The following is a 16376-nucleotide window of genomic DNA, read 5'->3' as shown; positions in this document are numbered from 1 at the left end:
TTATTCATGTTGCATTATACACTGGTAGCTGAGCCCAATGTTATTTATTCCAAGAAGGGGGTCACGTGACAGGAGACTGACGAACCAGCAAAGGCTACATCATGACTGAAAGGGACCCAATCAGCATGAGGTTAGGAGTGTCTGCTTCATCGATTCCAAACATCTCCCTTTCTGCCCATCCAGACCAAAACACAGCCCCGGGGTTTTCAAACTGAAGTGGGGTCATCAACTTCTCTTTTTTTAGCGGCTCTAAAACTCCAGTGTAACGTGGACGCCAGGCATTGGTGCGTTTGTTCAAATGAAAACACTGTAGCGTGGGAGTAGCCTGAGACGATTTTACTTTCAAATACAAATGTATTTAATAATATCCGTAACAGCATTGGCAGTTTGTTTTAGGCTTAAATCAAATAAAAAAAATACTGTTGTGATGAAAGATCTAAACAATATATTTGATATAGTAAAACCACTGGTGGCCACAACTACACGTGAGGGTTCATCAGAGAACTAGACTTGAAGGTTCTAAAGGATGCTGCTCTGTGTCTTGACAGCAACCAACCGAGCATGTCACATTTTGGGAATTGAACAGGCCGGGCCCATCATCAAACATTACTCAGCGTCAATGTTTAGTTTAGTGTAAATATCAGCCGTGGGCACAGAGAAAAGCCTCTGCACATCCTTCTCGGGCTGCCTCATTTGCATTTATATAATATAACACTGAAATATTATTATGACAGCTGTGATGTTGGTGAACTCGGTTGAGGACCAAGTTATGTAAGTATAAAAAAAGCTAAACTGCATTAAATCATATTCTAACGGTTTATTTATATGCACTCTCCTGCGGGTGGATGGTGGGGCCTCTGGAATCAGTATTCAGAAAGTGTGCCTCTCATGCAATAGAACATATTCCACACTCCTGGCAGATTAGGTGTTTTCTAGTATTTGAGCTGCACACAGGGACGGAGGACTTACAACGGCACATGTTGGTATAATCCCACACCACACACACCACAGACCCCAGGCTAGATTGTGCTTTTTCCATTGTCTGTTTATAAACGAAATGGATAATATACATTTCAAAAAGAAATTCTGAGGTCACTTCAGGTGAAGTGCCTGGATCATCTTCTGCATTATAAGTCAGAGTATACCTGTGAGCTTTAAGAGAACGATGAAACAAATTCAAAGCAAAAAGGAAAAGTGTCCTGGCTGCAATTTCGATCTGGGACACTTTGGTTTCAGCTCTGGATAGTGCGAGGAAATGGAGACACGTCATCCATCTTTAAACAAAGTCAGCAAGATTCATATTATATTATAAATATAAAGTATTAACCCAGGGGAAATGCCTGCCTAACGCAACAGAGCAATCCAGATCTGTAATTTCCCTGTTAGAAAGTTCCAAAAACTTAACTGCACAAGTTTGCTCTCTTTCCCTTTATTTTCCTAATGACCTTTCTATTGGTTTCCAGTTCTGCAGCTCTCTCAATTCTAGCTGAGTTCGGAGGCTTGCTTTAGTTTATGTCTTGTGGCACACTTACCGTCCAGCAGGAAACAGCCAGCACCCACACATTGAAGGAGGAGCGGAGTGGCAGATGTTGTTTTCAGAACTTGATGTAAATTAAAGTAGAGGTAAAGGAGTGTGAACATCCCTCCAAACTGTCTTGATACATGCTGTAGGTGGAAATAGGTGTGTTAACGTTGTTTGCGGTGCCAAAAGTGACCAGAGAAGTCAATCTCTGCAAATTTCTTTTCCATGTTTGTCTCCTGTGTTTAGGTTGTTTGTCTGGGTTCTCAGGGGAGGGAGGTCCGGAGGCATCGTCTCTCTACTGAGGATGCGACGGGATGACCTCAGAGGATAGAAAAAGATTGTGTTAACAGGGCCACTTCTGCTACTGCTCCATTCTGATCCAAGTCCTTGGCTGTAGGCACTGGGTTGCTGGAGGAGAAGAGAAGAGGAGGAGGAGGAGATGGAGAGTGGGACCAGCAGCACAAAGGCAGCTCTGATACTAAAGAGGAAAGGAGGAGGTGGCTGATGATGGTGTGAGTATTCTAAAGGTGTCAACATTTGGGATTATTTTTGTTATCCCCAGGAGATAACACATTGTAAAGATTATTAATTTAGCCAAGAAAGTTATGTTTTCATCTGCGTTTGTTTCTTAGTAAACAGGATTACACAGACTACTGGATGGATTATCACAAAATTTGGTAGAAAGATGCTATATAAGTCAGGGACCCAATCATTACATTTTGGTGCAGATCCAGAAATCTTTTTCCACTTTCTTTCACATTGACAGACGGGTTGTTTATCAATATTTTGGGAATTTCTCAAAGGATAATGCAGAGCTCTTTCAGGCATGTGTAGAAGGCTAATAACTAGATTACATTTCCTATGGATCTAGATAATGATCTGGATGAGTCTGATCTCAATACATGTGTGATATGATGACATACAGTATATGTGTTAGAGTGCCTTTCTAGTTCTTTGTGTTGCTTTATCAGCATTCATCAGGCATGTAATTGGCTTTGTCTATAAAGAGCAAGCAGGTTGGCATAGCCGGCTTTGCATGAGATTACAAAGTTCAGCTCTGAAATACTTTTAATTCGGATCTTTGCAGGTTTGGAGAATTTTCTGGAAGTGATAAAAAATTCTGGAATTTATAATCGGTTTTGATGTTTGTCAAATCTGATTTTCTCTCAGAGAAATTTGTCTTTATTATCATCAAGGACTGCAAATTTGAGTAATGATTCGGGTCAAAAGAATTCTACTAATGCCAAAAGAATAACACTGCATCAAGATGATCTATGTCAAGAACAAATGAAGAGCAATGCTTGTTTTCTCTCTTTCATTTTGAAATAAACTTGGGGCTGGTTCTTCACTTACAGTATGGTTCAGAGCATTGATAGTAATGCTGTACTGTAGTACAGTACTGATATAATATACAATAGTGTAATATTCTACATTTTACCTTTGAGATACGTCTTTCTATAGTCCAGTCAACCAGAGACTCATTCGAGCGGAGCTCAGAGACTATGAATTCTCACCTTAATCCTAATTGTTGAAATAAATGGTTGTCTGAATAATCTTCTATATTTGCATAATATCTCTAATTCTTCAGTTGCTGAATGAAAGCAGGGATGATGTGAGCTATACATTTTCCTCTTTCTCATTTTCCTCACCCTCATCCCTCCATCAGTCCTGCATGTGGAATACACCTAAAGAAGAGCAAAGGCCCCCCGAGTTCTCTTTGATTTTTCTGGGTTATGAAGATAAGAGCCAACACTGAGCCCACATGTTTCTTATCTAGATTTGAAAAACGTGTAGCGTGACATTTTGGCTTCCATTGACTGTAACTTGCAGTGCACAAGTACATGCATGAAAGGTCTCAGTCTGTTCTCTGTCAATAGAAATTTCCATGTAAAAAGAAAATCATCTTTCATCGGCCACAAAACATTCATAATGATGCACGAGGCTCCAGGTGGAATACGGCTCTAGAGGCAGACACTTCTATTCAGCAGTGATAAAACTGACTTTATACTGATTCCAAAGGAAAGATCTCTTTGCTTCTCAGTTAGGTTTATTATCATTTGACAATATCACTAACAAAAAAATTGTCGAAAAAAAAATGAGACTGGGAGTTACCCATAACATTTATTTTTGATAAAAGCTCCCTGCAAGGGTCTGAACATTGCAGAGTAGTTTTGATTTTCGGGATGGGAATATATGGGCATCTCAAATTTCAATAAATTCTTGATTTCCCAATTGGATTTGAGATAAAAAGTGCCAATACTCTTGTGTTTTTAGTCCCTCAAAGTTCAATGTCTATAGCACATACCAGTGCCAGGGGCCAACAGTCCACTTAAATCCAGTGAAGCTGCACCAAATCGCACACACTCAGAGATATCAGTCTCGTAAGCATGTCTGATTTTATCCATCAAGATCCATGAGTTATTTCCTAGGAAATTGGTGAAAATATAAAAACAATAATTAAAACCTTGAAAAAAAATCATGGATCAGCCCCCCTTGACTGGATCCAAATTTAATGGGATCTCGAACTATCTGGTAAATAAGAGAATATTTCTTGTTAGACAAATTAAACACAGCGTGTCTGGGAATATAACGTTTCTTAGTTAAGATCTGCAGTTGATTGGAATGTGCGCATGTTGCGGTCTTTGACCTCTTTTCCATAAAAAATAACAGGTGTGTGATTTATTTAGATTTAAAATAACCTGCTATAAAAGGACGATTGACTCGTCTCACATTGCCAGTAGAGGAGTTTGCCTGACTGGCCCCCCCCCCTCTCCCAGTGAGTCATGTTGGCGTCATGAATGAAACTAAGAAGCGCTCCCACCTCGCTGTCTTGCCAGTATTGCATTTGCACGACACAAAGAAAGAAAATAAATACTGTTAAACGTTGGTCCTGAGATGTTTAAAATGATAGGTACACAAACGCTCATGACTTTTTAGACGGCAAAGCCCGAGAGTTCAATGCGAGTCATAACGACAGACAAATTAAAAAGGATTCTGGTTCCCATCACTGCCGATCAGAGCCACAGCTGATAAAAACCTGTCTTCTACAGAGTCATTTGACCCCAGTGTGAATGATGGTTGTATCATTCCCATTGCAGACAAAAAGCCAGATGGTAGTGAGTGTTTTGTCCAGTTTTATGAAAAAAAGGTTGTTCATGTGTCCCGGGATACATGGTGGTAAAATGCATCATCCGTGTCATTCATATTGCTAACATTATTTCTCCTGTAGAGAGAGGAGAACAAAATGAAACAGATAATAGAAAAATGATTTTTTTTCAGTCTGATCAAAGCCGGCTGAGGATAAAGTGTAACAGTGTGTGTTTGTTGGTTGGATCGTTGCTTTGTGCTGGGGCTTGTTGCTCCACTTTGCTGATGTTTCTCTGACTGATGTTGTTTTTCTACAAAATAATTCCCCCTTCATCTTCGCAATCTAATTATTGAGCATTGAAATAAAAAATGTGCCGACAATCAACAGCACTTTAAAGCAAAGTACAAAAACTGATTTCTTGGAATTCGTGAATTAATTCTGAATCTTGGAAGAAAATAATTGTGATTCTCATGTGAATCAATAGCCTCCCCCACCCCCACCCCCACCCCTACTTCATGTTGTATAATTTATCACTGAGTCTAAACATTGGCCCAGAATCGACTCCTGAAAATGCATGCTGCCACAAAGTGTTTTGGATCGACCCCGTTCGAACCCAAAATAGATGACGGCGCCTCCTTTTCACTGCTCACACCCAGTGTTTTCCTGTAAAGGGAAAATGTGCACCACCTGCTACAGTGGAGAAAGCCAGCAGCCTCTAAGTCAGGCCCAGACACACATCTCCTGGTCTTCTCAGCGTGTGGGCGGACAAACTCCTTTCCACTTGGTAACAGCCTGAATGCCTCCCTACGTGTGTGAACTTCAGTGGCTCCTTCTTTTAGGCAGCAGCCTCCTTCCTATGTATGTCTCAGTCATCCAATGACAGGTTGGGGGGGTAGACGTATGAGCATCCTTTTAGACCTCCCACCAGGAACCCACAATCCAACCCTGATGTTTCGCAAGATCACAGGTGGAGGGGAAGACAGACAGACAGACAGACAGACAGACAGACAGACAGACAGACAGACAGACAGACAGACAGACAGACAGGCAGACAGACAGAGAGGAGGAAGAAGAACAGCAGAGACCCAAAGGAAGAGGTGTGCAACAAAGAGACTGGGAGAGAACATCAGTGCCACTATGCAGGGTCCTAATAAAAAGAGTGCACATTTTTACCACAAACACCATTACGCAACTGCCATTGTGGGATTTGGTTGCATAAAAAGTCAAACACAGAGGAGGCGAAAGCACGGTTGTTATGTGCTATCAGAGCAGATCTGAGTTAAGAGTGGGCGCGAGTTTTCCACCCTCTTAAAAATGACGCCTTGTTGTAATGCAGACAGATGGCCTGATATCATCCATCCGGACCGTTTCTCTTTTTTTTCTTCCCTTTCTTCCAAACCCACAACCCTACACTGGACCAAACGGGGCCCTGTTGTTGGCCATCTGCTTACCACGTTTGGCACTGGATCCTGTATTTCCTGTTGGTTTAGACCATCGATTACTCACTTTGACACACCTGTCATAAAGGCAGCTTATCGCTCTGATCACTTCAACATCCTATTCACATCTTTCTGTTGAACATCTTTTACCTGAGTTATTCAGGCTGGACATTTTAAATTAGAATTTAAAAAAAACCGTTCTGCTCGATCGTTTCCTTTTCAGAGCTCCTTTAGAGTTTAGAGTTCATAGTGGAAGTGATTGTCAGTCTCTGGGTAATGAAAACAGAAGGAAAGAGCATTTGAATCCAGAATGAGCAGTTGTTAGATGTTTGTTTTGCTAAGTCTTTGCCTGTGAGTTTCTTACAGAAGACGGCAGAAATCCAATCTCTACCGATCATCCAGCCAGAAAAAGAAATTAGAGTCACTTTGTCAAGTGGAACAGAAATCTAATCTGTTTGTGTAATGATATGAGGCTCCTTTCTACAGGGCTCACTAAACAGCCTGTTTATAAGTCCCTCTGTCTTCATGGCTTATCACATCCAACATTTAAAGTCCCCCATGGACATATTTATTACTTTTCAGAGCCATCATGAACATGGACCCAGAATAAGTTATAAATTCAGCAAATCTTAATCTTACAACCAGAAACAGACACAGACAAATATGTCAAGGGTGTGATTTCACATTAAAAGCCATTACGACCCACTGAGACGATGACATTTTTTCAACCATTATTCATTTTCATATACCAGTCATATACTTGATCAAATACTATTCATATAAATTGTTATATTATGGCACATGTGAGCCATGTTGCAGAGCAATGATTTATAAACACCTCACAATGTTGAAGAAGGTGAAAAAAGAATGGTGATCTGCCCCTTGAGCCGCACCAAACTGTTATGGGTCTTTCCCTGACCCATTCCACATCCTTTACCCAAGTTTTGTAGTAATCCATCTAGTATTTTTTTCTGCTTATAAAGAAAGGTAGATAACCTCTTTCTCAGAAAAAACTGGTACCATGGTTCCACAATCAAAGATTAAACTTTAACATACGAGAACTAACAAAACCCACAGAGCCTGGTCCTAAACTATGTTGTAGAATCAACTGTGTCCTGCTCCTTCTCCTAATCTTCTGCACAAACTTCTAAAATGGTTCACGTCACGATTTGTCCACTCAGCTCAACCTGCCCGTTTCCTACATTAAGCATTAACAAAGACAAAAAAATATATGGGAGCAACTTTAAGTAGAGTGCATACCTTTACCAAGGTCAATTGGTTTCCCTAGAAAACTGGTAAATATTTAAAGAACAGCACTATCTTGCAATTTTAAAGAAAGTTATAAAAAAAAATCCTGGATCTGCCAATTTGTTTGGATCCATCTCAAACTGTAATTGCTCATCCTTAGCCCTTCTCATCCTCCCACCACGTTTTGTGGCAGTCATTTCAATCGTATTTTTGTAAATCTGCTGACAAACAAAACAACCAACAAGTGCGAAAACACAATAATAGTGTAGTTACAGAGACAGCAACAGACAATGCTATAGGCTAGAGTGAGAGGCCAACTCACTCTTCGCCTGTTTACATCACACATTTTCACACCTATTTACCATTTTTTCCATGTTCAAAAAGAAACCTGAGTTTTGTATAAAGAGAGACAGCTGTTTGGCCATCCACTCCCAGTCCCTCTGCTTGGATTCCTGCCTGGATAAAGTATACGATCAATTCACATTCTGCAGAGGTGAGTAAGAGCATGAGAGCGTCAGCACCCTCCATGCTGATAGAGAGAGTAATTAATAGTAGAGACTAACGTCTCTTAAAGGGAAATTATCACTAAATAAGTGGGTACCACTGAGAGATCTGAATAATGTTGTTGCTCTTGAATAAGCTGGTTTCCTGCCATGACACCTCACAGCAGCATTTGATCAGGATGCAACTAAACACACGCCACAGGATGCACATGTTACAGTGCACTAGATGACTCAGCCACTATGTCATCAGCAAGGATACATCGATTATATAGAAATAATTCAGTATTCGCATGACTCATAGTGACACAAGCCCAAGTAGTCACAACACTCAAGTTGTGTGTTACACAATACACACAACTTCCATCACACAGATCTCTTTTAGAGCCTGTGCCTTGACGGTGAGAAGTGCTGAGGGTAGTGACCGGCCCTCTGTTACCTTGACCCGGTGCCAGACAGTCAAGGGCAACAGCCTGTTACACCCACAGGCAGGGCCAACATCCTACTGCTCCCACCCACACAGACTGTCACACTCCTGAGCAACAGTCATCCCACTGGTGCGCCAGCGACCAGACTACACTGCACCTGGTCTCTCAGATGCTCTAAAAGGAAAGAATAACTGCAGTGATTCGAGTACGTTATAATTAAAATGAAATAAATTCTACAAATGGCGAGATAAATTATCTTTAATCTTCAGTTCATTCACAAGTTGAGTTGTGCGTGACTAGTTATTATAAAGACCTCTATTCACTGACGCACTTCCTCACTACAGTATACAGTCAGGAGCCTGGCGCTGCGTTTAATTCTTAATTACTTTTAATTGAGATCTATTTCCTCCCATTCAAAGCGCAGAGAAGAAACAGGAAAAAGATACTGCAGCATCCATATATCTCCATCCCAGCATGAGCTCTGCATGGATCGGGAGGTGGATATTGACCTGGGTTGGAGGAGGAGCCCAGGTGGCGTGGAGATCCTCAGTTGGCGTGAAAGACACAGAGTTAAAGGTGCTGAGCTTCGTGCCACTGTAGCTGGAGGCAGGCCTTAATGAAGAGGTAACAGCAGAGGAAGATGGGCTCATCCATGTCAGAGCCGGGGAAGCGGCCCATTAGTGGGGGACCGCTGACAGGAGAGGCCTCACTGACAAGGTGTGACTCGGGACAGGACACAAGACGACAGCTAACACTGGCTTATTAATAGTTAGGGGCTAGCAAGGACAGAGAGAGAGAGAGAGAGAGAGAGAGAGAGAGAGAGAGAGAGAGAGAGAGAGAGAGAGAGAGAGAGAGAGAGAGAGAGAGAAAGAGAGAGAGAGAACGGGGGGGTAGCAATTTGAGGAAGGGAACAACAGCAAAAGGCTTGTGTCCACAAGTTGTAATACTGAAACCCTTTCCTGCAAGCGTTACATCTGATTTGAAATAGGACACCAGTCAAGAGCCGAATAAATCACCGGACAGGAAAGCTGCTCTCGTCGGAAAAATAGAGCGCGAGAGTCACCTATAGTTTGCTTTTTTCGTTTGGTGAGAGTTGAGCTTCCTAAAGAGCGGAGATTACTGTGTGTTGTTAAAAAGAGGTCAGCAAATTTAGAATATATGTTCACTTTAGTGTGATGGTGTGTGGGCATGTGTACGTGCCCGTGGAAGAGTAACTCTGCTTATTAGCAGGCCTCCTGTTGGTGTTCACAGGCCCATCTATTTGAAGTTAATCCAGCCAGCCCCCTAAAGACTGAAACTGAGAGGAGAAACAAAAAAGAAAAAACAAGCATTGTTCAGCATCTGCAAACAACGGGGTCCCAGTGTTCCAACCACAAGCCGTCCTCACATGTGAGGACTGATCGGCAAATGTATTGTACATGCTGTGAGCACCTTCTCCCTACACAGCAAAGTACACGCAAACATGTTATATCAGCTTCATGAGAACTCTATGAACTCTACACGTAACTATAATGGTGCTCAGTATATTTAGTAGCACTTATATGGCACTTATCTAGAGCACTTTGTAAGCTTTCTTGAAGAACATTGTACTTTCTTGATTCTTGTCGTTCTAGGTCTGTACCCGCATGGTTGAATGCACTTATTGTAAATTGCTTTGGATTAAAGCGTTAGCTAAATGAAATGTAATGTAATGTATATCTGTGTTTTAACCATAAATATCAGACCCCTAAACATGACAGGAGCACATAATATACACGTGTTTCTGCTACCTTCATAGGTTGCTCTGTTTGCCCCTTTCTAATAGTGAATCATCCAACCATGGACAAATTACTTGAAGGAAATGCCAACTTCAACTTGGTAATGGCACACCACACTGTGGAAATAGCAGAAAATGGCAGCAAATGTCATTATGCTCCATTAAGAAGTCCTTTGTCTGTGCCGATGCGGCCTTTAGAGCCTAATGATCTTTGTGTTATCGGCAGGTCTTTTCTTTCGCTATAGGAATTCCCTCTCAATTGGGTCCCTGGGGGCTTCTGAACACAGGCATAAGACATAATATTAGTAGAAAGTCTGTCAGGAGAGCCATTGGGGCCGACAGGATAGGGCCACAGGCAGCACGGCTCAGTCTCAGCTCTTAATTACACCAACGCACTAAGACAAACACAAACATGCAATCACATACAAAGATAAACATCCTCAATACAGTTATGATACAGTTATCCTAATGAAAGTCAATGAAAACAAACTTGTTACCGAAGTCCTTCAAGTAGCGGCTGAAGGAGAGTGGTGAAGTGAAAATAGCCCATTTTCAGTAACACCACAGCTCCCAGGGGTAGCAGCATGAGCAGATGAAATAAGACAAAACAACACTGTGTGCTCTGATGCCTGAGTGTCTGCAGGGATGAGCATGAATATTTGTGTTTATCAGAAGAGTGTGTGTGGTTGTCCACTACGTGCTTCCCCGCAAGATTCAGTGTGGGGTCCCGCGTGCCCTCCCTTGCATTCCCACGCCTTTGCTGACGCTCTTTGACATGGCTAACATAAACAGATGTTGCACCGTGACAGGAAGTGGCCGACTTCTTAGGAACTGGTGGAAAAGAAGCCGTTCATCTCCATGAAACAGAACAGTCAGGAGGTCACACTGCAGCAGGAAACAGCCTCAGAGAGTCTCAGTCCCAGCTGAGCATGTGTAGGCAGGCGTGAGGGGGGGATGAAGAAACTGTAACGCCAATCTCTAACCCCACACTCAGGGTTAAACAGCTGACTTTAACTAGTTTGGCTTTATGGTCCTAACCTCACTGACCTGCAGTACCACCAGGGTTGTAAATCACTGGCATAGTAGAGAGCTCATGTCTAATCAAAGCAGAGGGAACGACAAGTGATAGAGTACACGAAGGCCACAGAGCTGGAAAGAAAAGAGAGAATTCATCTGATGAAATCCTATTTTCACAACGTAGAAGCCCTTAAATGACAGCAACAATGCAGCAATGTTAAGTGGTCCTCATGGGAGCTCTCCATTCAGCACCACAACTCAAGCCAAAAGAGGAACTGAAATTCATTAACAGAATTAAAGGCTGTCGCTGATACGATCTTTGGGGCTTCAAAGCTCAGTGACAATTACTGGGGGAATGGCCAAAGCTTGGACAGCTACGGGCTGTGGAGGCGCGACTGATGGGGCTGAGGTCAGGATGAGACAAGGTCACATATCTGACTTGAACCCTAGACGTGAGGTCATGGTAACATCAGCGAGCCTGTCATTTGGTCACGTGTCGCTGTCTCAGTGCTGGTCACTAACATTAACAAGGTCCTCGCCTGAGAATAAGGAATGATAATTAAAGTTAATGCATTATGAATAATCTTGGATTTCTGTTTCTCATTTCATGGGCTTTGGGATTTGTGCAAAGTGGTGCGGTGCAGTGGTTCGCACTGATGCCTCACATGAGACGGTTGTGGATTGAACCAGGTGGTCTCTGTGTGGAGTTTTCATGTTCTCTCTGTGCCGGTGTGGGTTGTCTTCAGATACTTGCTCTTCTACCCACAGTCCAAAGACAAGCATCTGAGGATAATTGGAGACTCTAAATAGCCAGAAGGTGTGAGAGTTTGTGTGCGTAAGTCAGCCCTGTGATGGATTGCCCCGCCTCCCACCCATTGTCAGCTGTGATTGGCTCCAGCACCCCCGCAACCCCCAAGGGATAAGCAGTGTATATAAACTACAAGGGTGCTCTGAGAAAGCATACCTCTACCAGGGCAAAGGCTTTATCGCGCCATGTCAAGATCTAGATCTAGAATGTGGCGCCATGATCTAATTTGTCCTTTGACAGCTTCGAAATTACCCTTTTAAAAATAATATCCGAGATGTCTAACGTGGTGTTTTGCTCTGTTAATGTATTTTATAGCAGTGTACAGTGCGATCTTCTACATGCTTGTGCGATCATCCATAAAGTTGTTGCTATCCAAACAGACGTTATGGTGGAGGACGTTATACACTGAGGACCGTGCAATGTGTTCTTGCCTTTTTCCCTGCAGTTTCTCCTCAAAAATTACATCCAAAGTCCTTGAGGTGCTCTATGGATAATTTAAGGGAGTGAATGAAATCATAAAAATAAAGTTCATACTGACAAACTGACAAAAAAACGAGAAGCACCATATTCAAGTGCAGATAAATGTCTGCGTGCCGTCCTCTGCGTCTGCCCACTTCCATCCCACGATTGCATGATCTCCTGCTGAGGTTTGGCATGCAAAGCAAAGACTCATAATAACGAATAAGTTGGCCTCCGACGTTTTTTTTTTATTGATGAGCTCAGACTATATACAGACATATCACACACACACACACTCACTCTGCAAGGGAAGGTGTGAGCAAGGAGTAAGTGTGGTACAGGCAAAGATACGCACAGGGTTGGGTATCAACAGGCAGGCGCAGTGGAGTCTGGGGACGGAGGGAAAAAGCTGGATGAAATATTAATGAGAATGAAATATTAACGTAATTCTTCTATTGAACTGTGGAGTTTTGGGGAATGCAGTGTTTTTGCAGCAGCGTATGTATTCCTCTTTAAACCGAGAGGATTCCTGAAGAGTTGTGGCGGGGTTAATATCATCGGTCATCAACATGTCGACTTTCTGCTTCGTACAGAACTCTTCTTATGAAACATACAGTGCCTTGAGTGGCAGGCAGTGACTGAGATGCTGTTTTGCAATGATTTGCTGTGTAATTATAGTCTGACAGCCAGATGGATCCTGTGTAGGAGGCAGATACTTGGGTTGCATCATGGTGCACAAACTTACAATCCTACAGAAGCACATACACCAGACCGAACTATATATGTACAGAGAGAGTTGCAGACACACACACACACACCATCAACAATAATTACAGTTCTTTCTTTCCTCACATCTGTCAAAGTCTTTCCTCCATCTCGAACACACACACACACACCCACAAACACACACACACACACACACACACACAAACACATACGTGCCAAGCTCTACATCATGCAGTGTGAATATCCAGTGAGACTGAGAGTTGATTACAGGCTTAAAAACGTGCAGTCAAGTATTTGCTATTCTAAATCCTGCAGTAATTGGTGATCTCAGTGTGTCAACCAGAAGGAAAATGCTTATCTCAGAATGATCAGTTGTATCCAGCGTCTTTGATAAAACTAGATAGTGATTGAGGTTTTCCCCTTGACCTCCAGTTTGCCTTTGGGACATTAATGGGGAAGAGATTCCATCAAGAAACTCAGTGGGATGTGACCAGAAAGCTCATCATGCTACAAACAACAATCATGATCCGAGGGCAACATTGTGAGAGGAGATTTGTCTACGGAGTATACCCAGAGTTTGCCTTTCACAAATGCACAACACAGCCAGAGGTTCTCTGCACAGACATGTTCACAACGGCAACAAATCCTCTGCATTATTCAGTTACTCCAGTTGTTCCATTGTCCACCATTACCAGCACCTGGACAAAGACACTGGTCACCCGTTGTGAGAAAACAAGTGCTATACTCTTTCTGGCACTTCTTTATTGCTGTAAAAAGGACTTACATTTTCCAGAAAAGATTTATACCAGGCATAGGCAACATTATTTTAACTGCAGATGAGTGCTCTGAACATTTGAATGCACAAAGCCTTCATAAACTTTAAAACCACAGCCTACAAGAACCTTTTACTTTATGTTGACGAAAACATCTTGTCTATTGTTAATTCAAACCCTGAATGTTTGCTTCACTAAAGGTAAATGGTCTGTATTTATATAGAAGCCTTTCTAGTCTTGATGACCAGTCAAAGCACTTCACAGTACATTTTACAATCACTCATACATTCATACAGTGCATATATGTGCAGCACTTTCTCTATGAGATGGGAACATTTGTCATGTATCTTGTCCAAGGACACTTCGGCATGTGGACTAGGGAACAATGGGATTGAACCACTGACCTCCTGGTTACCGGACGACCGCTCTAACCCATGAATGAGTAGATATTCGATTAATTTGTTAAGAATAATATGCTGTGGCATCTGAAGCAGCAAAAGCGGGTCAGGTAGGAATACATAGCTGTAGCTCATTAACAGAGGGACGTAGGAGAGGAGGAAAGCAGCCGACGGGCTTCAGTGAGAGGGCCTGCCAGGGCAGAACAGGTGAGATTGACAACAAACACAGAGCTGCATTTATTAATATTGTTATCATTACATTCATTTTCTTTCAAAACAACGTGTGGCAATTAAAAAATACTTGCATTCTATCACAATTCCTCAAATGTCATCATCACAGTGTTGGTTTTCAGGAAATAACAAGAACAATAAAGCCAAAGCTATTTAATTTACAATCTTATCTACTAATTCCAAAAATCTGTTTGTCTATGCAGCTCGCATATCTCAAGTGCCGGTCATTTTATCAGCATCACACGTGGCATGAGTGCTGTTAAAGGGATAGTTCACCCAAAATAAAAAATTCACACATCATCTACTTACCTCTATGCCGATGGAGGGGTGGGTGAAGTGGTTGAGTCCACAAAACTCTTCTTGAGTCTCAGGGGTAAACTTTGTTGCAGCGGAATTCCGATACAATTGAAGTAACCAAAGTCTTAGACTTGTTCAAAAACAACAGCAAAACCTAACATGCCTTCATACTGCTCGTGTGGTGTCATCCAAGTGTACGCCAGTGTTAATTTTGGCAGCTATTTTTGATTTAGTCTTAGTCTTAGTCTTTTGACGAAAATGCATATTAGTTTTAGTCACCTTTTCGTCATTTTTATCCTTCTTAGTTTTAGTCTAGTTTTAGTCTACGAAAACGAATTACATTTCAGTCTAGTTTTAGTCACATTTAGTAGCCACATTTAACTCCTTTTCTTCTCTTCTCAGGCCCAGGGACCCTGTGTTGTGTCTAAAACTGCACAATAGTCTAGCTTGCAGTACTTAGGTTGTCCATTAGATATCCCTACCAGCATAGGACTATAGCAGGGGTCGGCAACCTTTACTTACTTATTTTGCCCCCTCTTCCCCCAAATAAAATGTGTCTGGAGCTGTAAAACATATTTGATAACAAAGCTAATCAATTTTAATATAAAGTTATACTATACTAAACTATAGTTTGTTGCATTTACGAAATTATAGAACGACAATAAAGTAAACTCTTGACATTTTATTGCTGTTTGTACCTGTTACAACAAAGTAAAACACTGAACACTTATGAAGAGAAGAAAATACACAGGCAAGTGTCTGCCTACTTTGTAATTAATTAAACACAGAACTATGTAGGGTTATTTGAGTCCTCCCACTATTTGTGGGCAATGTATGAAATAAGAAGAACCCTATTTTGAAATAAATAAAAACATATAGCTGCAGCCTAATAGCTTAAAAATATATATTTAGTTTTAAATGTAAAAACGAAAAGTGAGAGCAGGTCAGACTGGAGGCGAACACAGAAACTGAAGCTCGGTACAAACCACCTGCAGCTTCTGCTCTGATCAAGAAGCTGCTGCGCTGATCTCTGAGCAGCTGAGACCAGAGAAACTCTGTGTTTTCACTGTTTCCACTGTTAAGAAGCAGCCGTTTCATGTGAACGAGCTCTGATCTTGTGTCTCTGAGCGAGTGAGCGGGGCGGGGGCGGAGCCTCGGGACCGGTGCGCTATCTGGGGCGCACAAACACACACACAGACACACACACTCACTCGCCCGCTCCTGATACTTCATGACGGCCTGACACAATGATGTTTAAAAAAATTATTGTGACTTAGTCAACCCCCAATATTTTCGTCTCGTCTCGTCAACTAAAGTTAAAATAGATTTAGTCATAGTTTTTATTTTCAAAGATCCGTTTTCGTTACGTCTTCGTCTCGTCTTCCTCATGGAAAAAAGATCGGTAACGAATATTTTTCGTCATAGTTTTCGTCAACGAAATTAACACTGGTGTACGCAAACCCCGACACTCATAATAGACTCAAAAGAAGGTATTTTACACCATGTTTTAAACCTAAAAATCCAATGGAAGAGCTTAAGCTAGCAACGTAGTGAGACTTCAGAAATGTTTATTGACTCAAACTCTTCACCCACCCTTCCAGCGGCATAGTGGTGAGTATAGAATGAGAGCATTTTCATTTTTCGGTGAACAATCCTTTTAAGGGAGGCAGTGCAGTGTTGAATTTT

The sequence above is a fragment of the Pleuronectes platessa genome, chromosome 7 (assembly GCF_947347685.1).
Source record: "Pleuronectes platessa chromosome 7, fPlePla1.1, whole genome shotgun sequence".
Lineage (NCBI taxonomy): Eukaryota > Metazoa > Chordata > Actinopteri > Pleuronectiformes > Pleuronectidae > Pleuronectes > Pleuronectes platessa.
Note: the sequence above shows the minus strand (reverse complement) of the source record.